The following is a 16,786-nucleotide window of genomic DNA, read 5'->3' on the forward strand; positions in this document are numbered from 1 at the left end:
GTGTGGTCTGCTGCTATATCCTTGCAAACATACTGTTACTACAGTTGCATGGGAAACTTGATGTGTTGGTGATAGGGGACTCTGACATTGACAGTTGTGTGTCTGTCCTATGACCCCACTGTTTGGTATTTCTCTTGCATAATGCAGTGGGGTTTCCAGCCATGTGGCTTAATGCATATTATGAGGCATTCATTATAGGACAGAGTACCTGTTGTCCCAAGTGGCTGTTAGTTCCCTGCGAGTAACCCAGTAGCCCACTCTATTCCCTTGAATACATGCAGCAGGTCCATACATATGCTACCATAGTCTAGTAGCCTGAAATTTATTGTATAGGAGAGTGACATACCTTGTGAATGCAGTGGTTGAGAGACCTGTGTTTCAGGGCGGACTCTGTCTGATGCACACAGTACACAGCCAGTACATGGTTAGGAGCATGTTGTGTGGTGTGGCTGGTATCCCTTTTACTATGTATGCATTTTAGAGTTAGGTGTCAGTCTCTAGGATCCTAGGTTGTCAGTGCATGTGCTATGCATTGCCTCTTGACCAAGGCCAGAGCATACTGGGCATGCCTACATCTGCCTACAGGAACAGCCTCAGGGGTTCCTCCTCTAAGTTTCTCTGTGGGTGTGGCTTTGAGGACCTAGGCACTGGTGGGGGGGCTGTGGGTCCCTTCCCTGTGATGATCCTGCTACAGCTGTTTCCGCAGAATCATTTTGTGTAGCATGACACATACTTACATTTGTGCAAGTGTGGCAGTAGAGTACTGAGTGGTCCACCAGATATATCAAGGCACCAGAACCATGACTTGAGCAGCCCAAAGCACATGCTCTATGATGTTCCTAGTTTGTGCATGTGCCTCATTATGGCGTTCTTCAATAGGTGTGTGAGCATTTCTGATGGGTGTCATCATCCATGGTTCCAGTGCATAGCAAGCATCCCCCAGTAGATAACAGTATGCGATGCCCCCCCCCTGGCAAACATCTGGTACAGCTGTGATGTATTCCAGGTATGGGAGTCATGATAACTGTCAGGGCTACCATCACACACATTCATGATAATGCCCTGGGCATTGCACATGACCTGGCAGTAGATGAGTGATACCCCATGCAGTTGATGTAGACTGTACTGTCCTTATTGGGCAGTGCTTTAATGTGGACATGAGTGCAGTCTAAGACACCCAGTACCTCAGGGTAGTGTGTTACATGGAAGAAGAGAAGCATACTGCTTGCCTTTTCCTCAAGGGGTGCAGGGCAAATGAATGTGCTCACTGGCATGTGTTTGCATGGCATCCAGGAACTGGTGGAGTACCCTGGATGCTGATGCCTGTGAGACCACATCATGTCCCCAGTTGGTCTTTGAAAAGTACCTGTAGCTAGTTTCCAAAGTGGTACACATGCCTTTGTTTCCACTGGGATGGGTTCCCCTCTGTTGGCTCTGGGTCTGAAGTGAAGGCGGCACAGCTCAGTGAGTTCTTGTAGTATGTCCCTGCCACCCTGTAGCGCTCTACAATCTTCAGCTCATGTAGATCCTGAAAAGTTACCCTGGGCCTGAACACTCTTCTCCTTCTCAGTCTAGGCCTATTGTCAGCAGCAGCATCAGCAATGACCTCAGCATCAAGCACATACAGATGTAGCAGAGTTGCAGCAGCCCCTAGCATTCTCTCAGTTAAAATTCCCAAGTCTGTACTCCAGTGGTGCAGAGAATGGGGGAAAATCAGATTGTAGGGGGTATGCATACTTTATAGTGTTCTGCTGCAGACGCAACCTGTGTGATTGGCTCACTATGATGCATTCCACCTAAGTACATCACTGACGGGTTGGAATGGCCCAGTTTAGGTGGAACAGGGGCCATCAGTAATTTATATATGATTGGCTTTCTCAGACAATTTATTTATTTTTTTCTTGTTTTAACAGCCTTCCTTGCTAAGCACTGCAGAGTTGCATGCAAACCCACTCAAACCAGCTTAAACACTCACCTTGAAGCTAAACAAAGCTTAGCAGCACTGGACCCCCCCCCCCACTCAGCTCAGCAGTGAGGCATGCAAATGGGCTCTGCTGTGGTCTAATGTGCTTAAAGAAATAGAGACACACCTTTTATTGATGTCAGCTACTTCTTCTGTGGACACCAACATGGTTCTAGGGCTACATGGGTTTGATCTGCAGACATGGATACCCATATTTGCTATTCAGTAACCCCAGCTCATTTGCATACAGATCTGTGCACACAACCTGGAAACTACACTATTCCAGGACCTGCCTCCTTGGCAGCCACAGGCATCTACCATTGTACATACTTCATGCAAGGCCCTATAATGCATTATTGTCACATATTTTATTTTTTTTCATTTTTACACTTAAATATTTTTTTTTTGCCTAATGGCATGTTTGCACACTGCTGTGCCCTATGCAAACATACTATCGGCATTAACAAAATTATTTTAAATTGTTTTCAATTAATTTTGGGACACACAGGACATAGTTTTGCACATATCTGTGTCTACTTTGTAATTTCTGACCTTCTAACTGGGCTTCTACAGCCCCTGTTCACTTTTTAATTTCATGCACATGGAATTTTTCCATGTACACTTTGGACACAAACACGGGATCTGCATGACTGCCTGCCTGCTTGATGATTGCTCTACACCCTCACTTGCATGGAATTCACCTGCTTATGTGGTGATTTGTATGCCATAGACACTTCCGTGTTGGCATGCCCCTCAGCTGTATTTACTTATCGCACGGCTGTTTACTTCTGTTTAAGCTCCATGTCATTATACCTACATGGAAAACTACTCCTTGTAGGCTTTATTAAATTCCCCCATGAGTCCATATAAACACCAGTCTAATGAAGGGAAATAGATCACATGAATGCTAAGCCCCGAGTGATGTCATGCTTCCTTTGGGAGGATTTCAAGAGGCTTTTTAGAAAGTTTAAAGGGCCATGCAGATACAAAACTGACATGACTCACAACAAAATTAAAGTTAGTTTATACATGTGTTCCTGATTTTTTACATATTAATGTACTGACAACATATTGTAGCCATCACCTTTCTAAAGATTTCATTTTTAAAATACAGGTGATGGATATTTGTTCATTCAAACCAGGCCAGTTTATGGCATTAAGTTTCAATTGCCAGTGAAGTTCAAGTTTTTCCAGACTGAGTGTCCACGGGCCCCCTCTGTCTGACAGGACAAATTGTTATAAAATGAAAAATTTAAAGTTGTGGTCAGGGTATGTCATGGTATGTTTGGAAAGAGTATTAGTATCTTTTTTAGTTCTAATATCATAAGTGTGCTCATAAATTCTGTCATGTAAACACCTTTCTGTCTTTCCAACAAAAATCCCTTCACAGTGTTGGCATCGAGCACAATAAATGGGTTTAGTAGAATTACAATTAGAATATTTTTTAGGTCTAAACTGGATCTGATGATATGGGCTAGTGCCAGCAAAGCTAGCTAGACTTTTGTAAAGAATGATGTCCTTAGAATATCAAACTGATGTGTACAAAATGCTTGTGTTACAAATGCATTGGAGCTCCATGATGTTTGAATGTTACACTGATTGTACAGATGCTTATGTTAGAAATTTATTAGTACTGTATGGCATTTGAAGGCCTACTATCATTTTAGCAAAAAACATGCTGTTGGCAGTTATGCTGCTAAAAATCAGAATGTCATTCGAAAAATGAAAAATGAGTTGGATAGTCGAACACCACTTATGTGACTGCAGTAGTGCATTTGCATAAGTGTGTTTGACTATATGTACAAGGTCGCGGTACAGTGGGGATAGGAAATTCATCCATATCCCCACTGTAGTGTGATCTCGGAGTTAGAATGAATTAGTAGCATGGGGTGTGGGGGGCACAGGGGATCTTGCCCCCCTGGAAAAACATATGTTGTATAGGAGTTCTATTTACATCAGCTCCTATACGGCTATCGCATCACATTTTCAGCAACAATGTTGACTCAAATGCATCGATCACTTGGGGCATCAGTGTGCACGCTCAAAATGTTTCATTTCAGTTTAACTTTTCATTGTTTCAAATGGCAAATGTTTTGTTGTTCAAACTAAGGATAGTAAACCGCATTTGAATACCAAACTGACTTGTTCATAGGTTCATAGGTTCATACTAGGCTATCTGCCCTACGGCATTTATAAGCCTAGCCAGAGTGTGTTTGGCTTTCGCCACCCATTTTAAATTAATTTTGCTATGCCTTTTTTTGAGGTTAGTATACTGTGCCTCTGTCTAACAGTGACACAGAAGTGATAGCCGGGGTAAACCTACGATCTCCCATCCACTCATCAAGATTCCTCTTGAAGAGAGTCAATGTGGGACTCTGCCTAACCTGGACTGGGATTTTATTCCAGAGTGAAGGGAGCCTCTGGGTTATGAATCTGTCCCTCCAGCATGTCCTATTTATTTCAGTGCTGAGGTTCAAGCCTCTCAAGCACGTAGCTCGATGGGATTTGGATTTTCTGAGGTGCAGCATGTCCATTAATTCCGGGTTGGACATGGCTTTATACTTCAGGCACAGATCGCCTCTGAGCAGGCGGTATGCCACTGAGTAGAGCTGGAGTTTCTTTAACCGGGCAGCATATGGCATCTGTTTGAGCCCTTTGATCCTCTTGGTGAGGTACTTTTGGGGTCTTTCCAGTTGCTGCAGGTGTCTGGTAAGGTACATCCCAAAAGGGGCATTGTACTCAATTATGGGCCTGATGAGGGATGAGTAAATAGGTACGATGACCTCCCCTGATCTAGATGTGAATCCCTTCATGATTAGGTGGGCTATATAAAATGTTTTTCTAACCACTTTGGCCACGTGGTTGTCAAATGAGAGATTGCTATCAACTTGGGTCCCCAGGTCCCTAATGACTTCTTCTGTACTTAATGGATTACCACCTATGTGGTAATTTGTGGGCACTTTGTTTTTGCCAAAGGGGATGACTATACACTTTTTGGCATTTAGCTTGAGGCCATGGCTCTGGCACCAGTTGTCTGTTTCTATGAGGCTCTTTTGGAGGATGCTTGTGTCGGCTGGAGAGTTGATTATGGTGCCCAGTTTGCCGTCATCTGCGAACTTGGTCAGCCACAGTCCTTCCGTGTTGGCCTGTGCCGCCGAGAAATATATACCGAACAAGAGAGGTGCCAGGACTGAGCCTTGTGGGACGCCACTTGTAACTGGTTTGGAGTCTGACATGGCTACAGCAATTCTAACCATGTGGGTTATGTCTTTGAGCCAGTTTGCAACCCATCTAGTGACATAGGGGTTTATATTTAAGCTGGTGAGCTTATCTATAATGCCCGAGTGGGGTATTGTATCGAAGGCTTTTGCGAGGTCCAGGTAGGCTGTGTGGACCACCTTCCCCTCGTCAATGGCCTTGGTGACTGTTTCAAAGAAATCGACTAGGTTTAAGAGGCAGGATCTGCCCTTAACAAAGCCAAACTGGGTAGGATCCAGCGTCTGTAGGTCCCCAATATCTTTATTTATGAGGTCCATGATGATCCTTTCCATAGCTTTGCAGACCAAGCTAGTCAGGCTTATGGGGTGATAGTATCCAGGATCCATTGAGGCACCACCTTTGTGGAGTGGGACCACTGTTGCTGTACGCCACTCTTTGGGTACATATCCTGTAGTAAGGCTAAGATTGAACAGTAGTTTTATGTTTGGGTTTAGCTCTTCTTGGATTTCATGTAGGATGCAGCCCGGGACACCATCTGGTCTCATTGATGCTGTGTTTTTTGCTTTGGAGAGGGCGGCTCTTACCTGAGCATCTGAGATGTCAGGGGGGCAGCACTCTGTTGGGATAGATATTTGCCCTTTTGGTGGGGAGAGGGGGGAGAAGTTTGCACTGAACCTGTCAGCTAGGATGTTGGCAATGTCTGTGGGCTCGGTGTATTTTTTGTCATTTTGGACTAATTCTGAGCATATCCGGGAATTCCCACCCAGGTTCCTAACATAACTAAAGAAAGCCTTGTGATTATCCTTAGTGTCCTGTGCAATTTTTCTCTCTAAGCTGGCCTTAGACGATTTTATGAGTGCCCGTAGTTTTTTACTAATACTGATCAGAGATGCCTTCCCTTTTTGGGATTTTGCTCTATCATGTAGTAGTTTCCTCCTTCTATTGTATAGTTTGTTTATAGCTGGGGTCCACCAGACAGGACGTCTGCCTTTGGAGGATTGGGTCTTGGTTTTATTTGGGATTGCATGATCCATGCATTCCTGAAGGTGTTCATAGAATGCGTTTATAAAGGATTCTGCGGTCTGGGCCGTATTTTCCACAGGCCCGGGGGCTTTGAAGGATTTCGCCTCAGTTTTGAGGTGTGTGAAATTTGCTTTAGAGCAGTTTTTCACTGTGGTTTTCTGGGCAGGGGGTGCGGTCGGGATGTGAATATCCAGTGAGATTAGTTTATGGTCTGATCTTACCAGTGAGGGATACACTTCTGGTCTGGAGCATAGTGTCCCCATGTTGGTGATGATCAGGTCCAGTATGTTTTCCCCTCTTGTGGGAGTGGTAACAAGTTGTTCCATAGCATTTGAGTTTATAAATTCTAGGAACCTTTGGGCTAGGGTGTTGGAGCTAGAGTAATGCTCTCAGTCTATGTTTGGGTAGTTGAAGTCGCCCAATATAATGGTGTTTGGAGAGACCTTCATATTTTCCAGTATTCTCAGGAAGGCCAAGTGGGGTTCCTGTGTTTGGGAGGGTGGTCTGTAGCAGGCTATAAACTGGAAGGCAGTTTTACCCACAGTTAGTTGCACATAGATAGTCTCTGATGCTTTGTGCTGTGCCACCAACCTGGAGGTGTGGGTATCTTTGACGAATATTGATTCTCCCCCTCCTTTTGTGGTTTGGTCCAAGTTTTGGGGCCGAAAAGCATGGTATGAGGTATAACCTGGTAGTGCTGGGGTGCTCTCGGGAGCCTTGAACCAGGTTTCTGTTACTGCACATATATCGATGTTCTCCATGCTAAGGAGAGTTTCGAGTGCGTGCATCCTGAGGTTTAGATTCTGGCGTTGAGTAGCATTACTCTTAGTTTCTTGTCCCTTGTGATACCTATGGAGGTGGGTTTGTCTTTTAAGCCTTGCCTAAAAAAGGCACTATGGGGGTAGCAAGAGCCTTTGCCAATATCCGAAAGCCCAGGGGTGACAGGTGCAAGCTGTCCCTAGTGAAGCATCGTGGCTTGTCGAGCATGTCATCCCAGGCTGACAGGCATTGGATCCCCTTTGAATAACACCAACACTTAAGCCAATTGTTGAAATTGATCATCTTGTCTTCATATTGTGGCATCATTCTTGGTGAGGGTAAGATGCTACTCAAGGTCAGGGTCATACCGGCCTGGGCTACATGCTCAGAGAGCTCCTCTATGTCTCTTTTCATGTAGTCCAGGGAGGTACGTCTCAGGTCATTCACACCAGCATGGACAATGACTGAGTCATATTTGTACTTGCCTTGGAGTGACCTGAGTGCTTGTGTTATGTGGCGGATCCTAGCACCCGACAGGCAGCTCACCGTGACCTTCTCCTTGTTCAGCCTGGTGAGCGGGACGTCAGTGTGCCTGACGATAGAGTCACCTATTACAAGTGTATCAGGTGTGTTGTTTAGCCTTAAGGGCTGTGACTGTTCAGCACACTGGCTTTGTGAGCTATGTGTTGCACGTGTTTTGTTTTGGGGTAGCGGTTGCTTGGGTGTCTGCTTTGGAGGTCTCTGCTGCTTAGGCAGGTTTTTATTTACAGCCTCCGAGTATGTTTTTGTGTGTTTATGTATGCTACAAATGCATTAGAACTGTATGGCATTTGAAAATCAAAATGTATTTGTAAAGTTGCTAGTGTTAAAAATGTATCATAGTGAGTTTCTTTGTGTTCTCCTAAGGAAAACTGAACTTGGTGCAAACAGCTGTATCTGGAAATACTGAGTAAATCCACTTGCATTCGAACTGAGTGGATCTCTAGAGTGTTAGTGGTATGGATTCAGTCTACTTGATCACTGGCCCAGTGTGGGGATGTCACATATTGGTGGCAGTGGTGGGCATCATTTATTGGTGACAGTGGTCTGGATATAGAATTTCTGTAGCCAGTTAGCAGTTGTCACTAAAGAAGGTGTTTATACTGTCAGCAGCCACAAAGTAGATGTAGACATTCAGAGTTTCATATCACAATAGTTTTATTTATTTACTTTTTGTTAAATTAGGTTAGTTAGGCAGACCAGGCAAGCATGTCAGCAGAGGATTATGGCAATCTGACATGAAACCATTTGGTTGAGATGTGCCAAGCCTAAGGACTGGTGTATACCAACCTGACTAAAGGGGAAATGATTGCAGCCTTAATTACAGCTGCAGCACATACCAGCAACCAGAAAGGGATCTAGTCTTGCATTGGAGATGTACAGCTCTCAGAAACAGGACAGCTAACCTTTTCTGAAGAGGACTTAAAATTTCATCTGGAGTTAAAGAGACTTGAACTTGGGGCCAAATGTATGTAATTAAAATCAACAGAGAGACTGTGGAAGGTAAAACAGATGGAATTAGAATCACCATAAAGGATGAGAGATTTGGAGGCCGAAGAGAGTGAAAGATAGAGGCAAGATGAAAAGGAAAATGCTCACTCTTCGCCAGGGACACTGGTGTAATGGGGAAGGGAGTAACCATACACCAGAAGCAATAAAAGTCAGTAAACTTCTTCTTCAGTACCAAGAAGGTGGTAAGTTTCTTAGTTTTATTCATATAGTTGAAAGAGTTTGTACATAGTACAATTTTGACCAAGGACAGTTCCTCACCCCTTTACTCCATGGTAAAGCTATAACCATTGTATGATACTGATTGTTTAGATTATGAGAAAGGTAAAATCTGCATATTAGAATGTTTTAAGTTAATTCCCGAAGCATACAGGAAAAAGTTTTGTGAGTGTCGACGCAAGGCAGATGATAGTGTATGTGATTATATTGCTGAACAAACTATTTATTTTCATAAGTGGGTGGGTGGGTGTCAGGCCACCACTTTTAGAAAGCTGGCAGACCTTTTGGTGAGGGAACAAGTCCTTAGCACTTTGCATTAGGATATGAGAATCTGGTTGGCAGACAGGAAATACAACTCTGTAGATGAGCTGGGGAAAAAGGGCATCTCTACTTAGCAAGCAGGGCATCACTGCATAGGAAGGGCTACCCAGTGCTGCACATGGATATAAGGGAACCCATGGAGAGCAGACTAAACAACCTCAACAGAGTTCATCAGTAACAGGAGAAGCCACTATTTCAGGAACATGGCCAGAGCCTATGTTAAATATTTTAAATGCACCAGTGGGGCCATGTAACATATAGATCTCCACAGTGGTAAGGTTGGGAACAAAAGGTGGGGGGAGCCAGCAAGGGGGAATAACAGAATGCCAATGGTAAGTTGTCTGAAGACAACATGGGCACCAAACTACCACCAGAGTTTGTATCCTATCTTGGTAGATGGAAAACCGGCCACTGCCAAGAGAGACACAGCCTCTGCTATAACCACTATGAAGCTTGTAGTGGTTAAAGAGGAGCAGTACTTGCTTGGGCAGTCCACTCCAGTCAGAGCTTTAGGATGGATCCCATTCCAAATGTCTTTGGCCAGGGTTTACCTTGACTGGGAGGCAGGAAAAGGAAGCAAGCAAGTAGGTGTGCTTGAGGATATCCCTACAGATCTCTTGATAGGGACTGATTCTAATAATGCAGTACCTTGTGTGCATGCAGTGACATGCAGTCAGGCTGAGAGATACTGCACTCCTGAAACTAATACTGGTGATGTGGCTAATTAAGGGAAGGAGCTACCCTGTAGCAGTGAATCTGAAGATGAGCCACAGCTGCTGATAGGTACTGATGTTCCCTTGGACAGGGTGACTGCACGGGCATAGGTGAGTGGTAGTAACCAGGCTGTCAATGAGGCATCACTGTCAGATGATACCAGACATCCTGTGGAAGGGGAGGTGGGAGGCGTTACAAAGATAGATTTGAGACAAGCTAAACTCTTGGACCTACATTGAGTGGCTTGAGAGAGTTATCTAGGGTGCCGCCTGATTCTCAAGGAAAAGAGGAGTTTGTATACTGGAACAAAGGGTTACTGTACAGATGGTGGACCCCTGAGGGAGGGCTAGAAGGTGAGATAATACAGCGGTTGGTAGTGCCCATAGCCGACCATCTGACACTTCTAGCCATAGACCATGACATTCTTTTTGCAGGTCATATGGGCATAAAGCATAGCAAGAGACATATTATGCAGAATGTTTGTTTGCCAGGGATTTCCTGGGATGTAACAGGGTACTACTGTAGGACCTGTGAGCAGTGCCAAAATTAGGCAAGACTGGAGACAAAGTCAAAGCTTACTTGATGACTTTTCCTGTGACTGAGGAGCTATTTCAGAGGGTAGCTATGGATATTGTGGAGCCTCTGAGTACCTCAAGTTCCAAAGGGAAGAAGTATATCTTAGTGGTAGTAGATTATGCTACTAGATACTCTGAGGCAGTGGCTCTATCCTTCACTGAGGCAGAAGAGGTGACAAATGCTTTGCTGGAGATTTTCAGCCTGGTAGTTTTCCCAAAAAAGATACTGACTGACAGACGTACCAGTTTAATGTCAGACCTGCTGGCTTGTCTGTGGAAGTACTGTGAGATGAAGCACCTAATAACAATCCCCTACCATGCCTAGACTAATGGTTTGGTGGAGAGGTTAAACTCTACACTAAGACCATGCTATTGGCATTTGCAGACAAGTTTAAGAGAGAGTGGGACAAATATTTGCCACATCTGTTGTTTGCATACAGGGATGTGCCCCAGGAATCCACAGGTTTGCATCCTTTAAGTTGCTATATGGGCATAGGGTGAGGGGACATTAGATTTGATTTAGGATGAGTGAGAGGTTGAGTGTAAATCCCACAAGGAGTCTGTTGTGACATATGTCCTAAACCTCAGGACAAGGCTCAGGAAGCTCATGGGTTTGGCCCAAGAGAAGCTAGCAGAAGTCCAACAGCAGAAAAAGGTCTGATATGACAGAAATGCTTGAGCCAGAGAGTATGCTGTGGGACAGCAGGTTATGGTGGTCATTCTTGTCAACACAATACGCTACATGCAGCTTGGGAGGTGAGTGGTAAGGAACGTCAGTGATGTTAGCTATATGATACAACTGCTAGGCAGGAGACATCTACAAATGGCCAAAGTGTGGTTGTTCAATACTCTTATGGAGTTTTAGAACCCCAAAAATGGTTGGTATAATTGGTTTGCTTACATTTTAGAAGTTATAGTCATCAACTGAGATCTTTTTATCAATAAATAAGTCCATGATATTGCATCTAATTCTTCTGTAAGAAGTATTAAGTTAATTAATCAAAGAATTTCACCTCTTTCATTTCATTTTATTGAATCAATTGTATTCATAACAATAAGGCCACCCTCCCTTATCAGGTTGCATTATAATGATTTCCCGGTTGTTTTGAAAACTACAAATAAGTTTACTTTCAGTCTTAGTTATGTTATTATTCTCTGGGGTGCCTTAAAATTCTGGTTTTGATTATCTGACCAAGTAGTTGTGAATATCCAGTTAGAAGATCCATTCAAAGCATTGAATAACAGGATGGATGGGACAATTAAAATTACAGGATGCATGAAGGGGGTTAATTACTCCATTACAATTTTGAAATAATAAGTTGAAGTTTAACTTCCTGACATAGAGTTTCAAATCTGTTAGGACAGAAGCCACATCTGTTACCTTGTGGCATTAATGTCATACCCTTTGCCAATAAATTGCAGCACTGTTGATCCAAAACCCATGTAGAATAGTTGTACACTTTGAAATTGCCTCTTGATTTACATACAATATTGCAAGGTTGTAAAACACCACCAACCTTCAGATTGAGCATACCATCAATGAATATATGGGGTGCAGTTAAAATCTTCCTCTGTTCCATCCTCTCCTGCCCCCTCCTGTCACATCTCTGTCAGAGTTGTCTCCATGATGGGTGCCTCCTTTGGTCAGGTAGGTGTGTTTCCCATTCCTTCAACCTCTCAGATTGTCTGAGTGGGGGGAAGCCTTTTTTGTCTAAAAAAGAATCCAGGTTGGATGAACCTGCTTGATTGGGAGGCTCATGATTGGATTCTTCATTATTGTTATTATGAGGGGTATGCTTCTGAGGTGGGGAGGTATGCTTGGTTGTTAGCATACTCCTTTCTATCCCTTGTGAACTTTTTAATTTTCCAGTCTTTAATGGTGTTCACATGTTCATCAATACTGTTAAATATACATCTGCATTCACTTTTATGTTGTTCATAGTCAATATCATGGATTATGCTATAATTTAATTGTGTTTTTTCAGCAATAAGTTCTTCCAGTTTGTAGACTACACACCAGGACACTTAAGACTAATACCACAAGTTGTTAAGCCAGTGAAACAAAGCTGCTAGATACACACTAAGTACAAAACCTTTTATTAAGACAAGAAAATTAATCTCCTCTAGTGCCTTGGCTTATGAAAAAGCCTTTACAGAGTATACCATTTTCTTAACATCACTTCCTTTATATACACCTTACTTCCAGTGAACAATTAACCAATTAAACAAATCAATTAAAAATAACTTTCCCTAAAGACATTCTACATACAATATCTCCAAGTGAACTCCCCATTGTGCCCCTTGGGATATAGTGTACCATATTTCACAATAAAAATGGATTCTTTTTTCCTTAGAATATTTTTAATAACATCTGATATACCAAATTCACAAATAACTTGTTCTAGTACTATTACTTGTAACCCTTTCAGGTCACCTCCATGGCATATATTAAAGTGCTCTGCTATAGGGCTGGACTGCTTGTTTTTCCTAATATCCTTAACATGTTCTTTAATTCTTGTAGGGAAACTCCTTTTGCTTTCCCCAATATAATATAACCCACAAGGGCACCTAAAACCGTATATAATTTTCTCACTATTACAACTATAGGTAACTATAGTATCAAATGTTCTTCCATTTTTACTTGGGAAGTTAGTCACCACATACAGACATATAGAACAGGTACCACATGGAAAGGAGCCTTTAGAAAGTGGTTCTTTATCCCTTTCAACATAAGGTCTTTTAAACCCCCATGCACCAAAAATCTTTCCAGCTCCTTCCTACATGATAAGAAATTTTGAGTTTAACATCTCCAAGAAGTTCTTAAAGTTGTGTATTATTATATTTGATCAGAAGATCCATGTATTCATGTGCATAGCTGTTAGACAATTAAGTAGCTCCACATGTAACTTGCAATCTTGGGCTAAGCCGGTGGAAACAGCCACATACACAGGCTTTTAGGGAAAATGTTATCCCTAATACATTCCTCAAAATAAACATTTTCCAAATTAACTTTCTTTATTTTTTAAAAGTTTATAGTCAAATTCAGATAGTTTTGTAACCAATTTGGGGATATTAGAAGTTTGTATTATGCTTTGACAAATATCCGAGTTAACCTAGGCAGCAAATGTTGATAAATTATTAAAAAAAGTAGTTTTCCCTTACTTGTGAATGATGACCATCATGCTGTAGACTATTAGCATTAGTATTCTGGTGGGTACTTGTGCCTTGTGAGTCCTGTCCCAATGTTATACTGTAATCTCTGTTGCTGAAGAACAAGGGAGGGGGGCATTTGGTGTAAATTGAGGTACAGTGAGAGAATCCATATGCTGAGTCAACTGTTGTACTAACAAAGTTAAGTTTCCCACAGTTTGTTGCAAGCCTTAACATTCATGTCAGAGAATAATGGTTGAGAAAAGTGTCCAGTCTGTGTGCATATGGCCATGAGAAACAAACAAACTTGTAATCCACAAAGAACAAACTGCAAACCAGGTAGTTCAAAAGTATGGACCCAGCACAGCTGGAGCCACAATTCATGATAAAAAGGTTGTTTTAGTAATGAAATGCTAATAAAACAAGTAAAAGATAAGCACTTTCATCTTCTTAATGAAATCATCTTCAGATAAAATCATGCTTGAAAAACTGACCCCCAGATTTAATAAATTCTGTATAGGCATAGTGTAGAGCCTACATGGAAGTTACTGTGCTCATCTAAGCAGTTCCCCCTCTGTAGCACATCATGCATACTAATGATGGCACATTACTGAAGGAGAGCTGTAGAACACAGTTATTGAATCAGTGTAGGGAGTGTGTCACTAACTGTGTCTACAGATGAGTAACACACTCCCTGCACTGTCCAAGTGCATAATATCAATGTATGCAATTTTTTTTAAGTTTGCGCATGTGGCTCTCAGCAATTATGTGCCAGACATCTAAAAATAGAAGCCAGATGCATTTAATTTTTGATTCAAAGGTCAAGATTACACATTGCTTAACAGGTATGCATGACACGGTGCTTACCAGTGCTTAAACATGGCTCAGAGGTATATGTAAAAGTATAGCAACATTCTAAATATCCACATAGCCAAGTGGGTAGAGTTACAGCTCTATGTGCAGTAGGTGCAAGGTTTGAGTACATGGAAGGGAAATTAAGCAATTATTTTTGAAATATAAATCATGCCAATTATTTTTAAATCACGATCTGCTGCACTCAGCTAAGCTCTGCTAAGCTTTGCTAAGCCATGATAAGCACTGCTTAAACTACCTCTGTTTAGGCACTGATTAACCATGCTTGGCACCGCTTGGCTGTGCTTTGCTGATTTGCACACTGCTAAGCACTGCTAAGAATTGCCAGTTTAAGCACTGCTCAGCTAAGGTCTGCGCAGTGCCAAGTGACATGCCACATTTTTAAATATTGCCCAATGGAGTGCAGGGGTGGCAAAACAGGCTATGTAAACCATAACAGGTGGGAATACAGCATAACCAGTTGGTGTTTGAACTGTGCAGGGACTATGGCAGGTATTGGAGAGGGTGCATGCTTCTGGGCACAGTGATAGGGCATTCAGGAGTCCAAGATCATGGTTGAACTCCTGGTGAAAGACCATGAAGACTGGCTGCTGCAGGGCAAGTTCCAGGGCTCAGAGTGCAAGGCAGAGGACTGGGACCAGCTGGCATGCAATCTCACAAGTGTGACAGGTGTCCCCCACACAGATAAGCAGGTCCATTACCACTATGATGACCTGAAGGGTCAGAAATTGGATCTTCTGGACACCTGGGTCCGGGAAGCTCGAACTGGGAATGTCCCACAAGTTTGTAAGTACTGTTAGCATTGTTTTACCAATACCTAATCTGAATGTTTGATAGACAGGTATGCATAATGGTGTGCTTCCCTCCCTACAGCTGCAGATGTGGGAGCTCGCAACCTAGAGGTGCATGCAGGGTACTTGGCCAGGTTGTGCCATGAGTGTGGTGAGTACAGATTAATTTACAATCTATAGTCAAAAAAGCAAGAAAGAGTAAAACATTAACTGCTAATAGGTACACACAATAAAGAGTTGTGTATTGCAATGAATGTGGACATAGGCCTGTACTGCAATAAGTGACTACCACTAACTATAGCGCAATAAATAAGGACGACTAAGGCATTAACCCTGATAATGTAAATGAAATAACGTTTCTACTGCAATAATTGTAGAATTACACCTGTATTGCAACACCTGCATTATATCAACTATTGTCCAATAAAGACTCAAAACTATACCATTAAATGCATGTAGGTACCCCTAATAAAGCTGTGTTGTGCCATATGTATGGAATTACTGCTGTTTTGCATGAAATTGATTATGACAACTGCTCTGAAATAAAAACGCAAAAGAATACCAGTACTTGCCTCAATGTATGGCTAGTAAAGAGTGTTATGCAATAACTGCTGATTTAGAGCTGTAGTACAATAAATGCATTATGACACCTGTTCTGCAGTAACATCTGAAGCAATACCATTAACACCCTAGGTATATTGTGTATATCAAGATTGTCTTGTGTTAACCATTGCATTTCAGCTATATGCATTTATGCTCTGAGGTTCGGTGCTGCAGGCAAGTATGGCAGTGCAATAGCTGTAGACTGCAAATATACTATCCTAAACTGTATATGGGTGAGCTAGCCAACCCAATAATCTGATATGGTTTGTAGACTTCACAGACGTTTTCACCCACTAACAGTATATTGTGTACACCTGCATTCTATGTAGTAATGTATAGCTTACTTAATAGGTCTGTCATGCATGTATCTCATGTGTATGTGTTCACCTGTCACTGCAGTCTTGTATAAAAGTGTTACATTTTGATGACAGATGTTCTCTCCACAGGAAATACAGGTAAATGGGTGAAGTAGCCCTTATTATGAGTAACTAATTTGTGTGTTCAGATGTAACAGCCTGTTGAGAGGAATGACCAGGAATGTGATAACACCTCATAAAATAAAGGAAAAAAAGTACAATAGTAATAAAAGAAATCAAATAAAATATGTAATTTTGGTATGACTGTATGCCTGGAGTGTCTGTGAAAATTTGCTGAAGTTCTGTCCTCATGCCTGCCAAGGACAGCATGATAGTTGTTTACTCTCTGTACTGTACATATACATGTCTCTCAAGTTTGATGCTGTCATGGACTGAAATTACTGTTGTGTAATCTATCTGTCACAGATATATCATCGACATGATTATGTCAGTAGCACAGTCACACTACTTCAGTCCACAGTACACCTCGGTAGTTATATAGGTCCACCTGATGTGTAGGTTTTCTCTGTTGATTTGTATCTGCAGATGTTACTGCTTGGCCCATACTGTCCCATGCAGATAGCTTGAGAGGTATGTACATGCTACAGCAGTTACAGGCCACTGTTATACATAAAGGAAGGACAGATCTGTAGAGTATAAAGCAGTAATGTT

Source organism: Protopterus annectens, chromosome 4.part0 (assembly GCF_019279795.1).
Source record: "Protopterus annectens isolate FY-2018-M chromosome 4.part0, PAN1.0, whole genome shotgun sequence".
NCBI classification, from domain to species: domain Eukaryota; kingdom Metazoa; phylum Chordata; order Ceratodontiformes; family Protopteridae; genus Protopterus; species Protopterus annectens.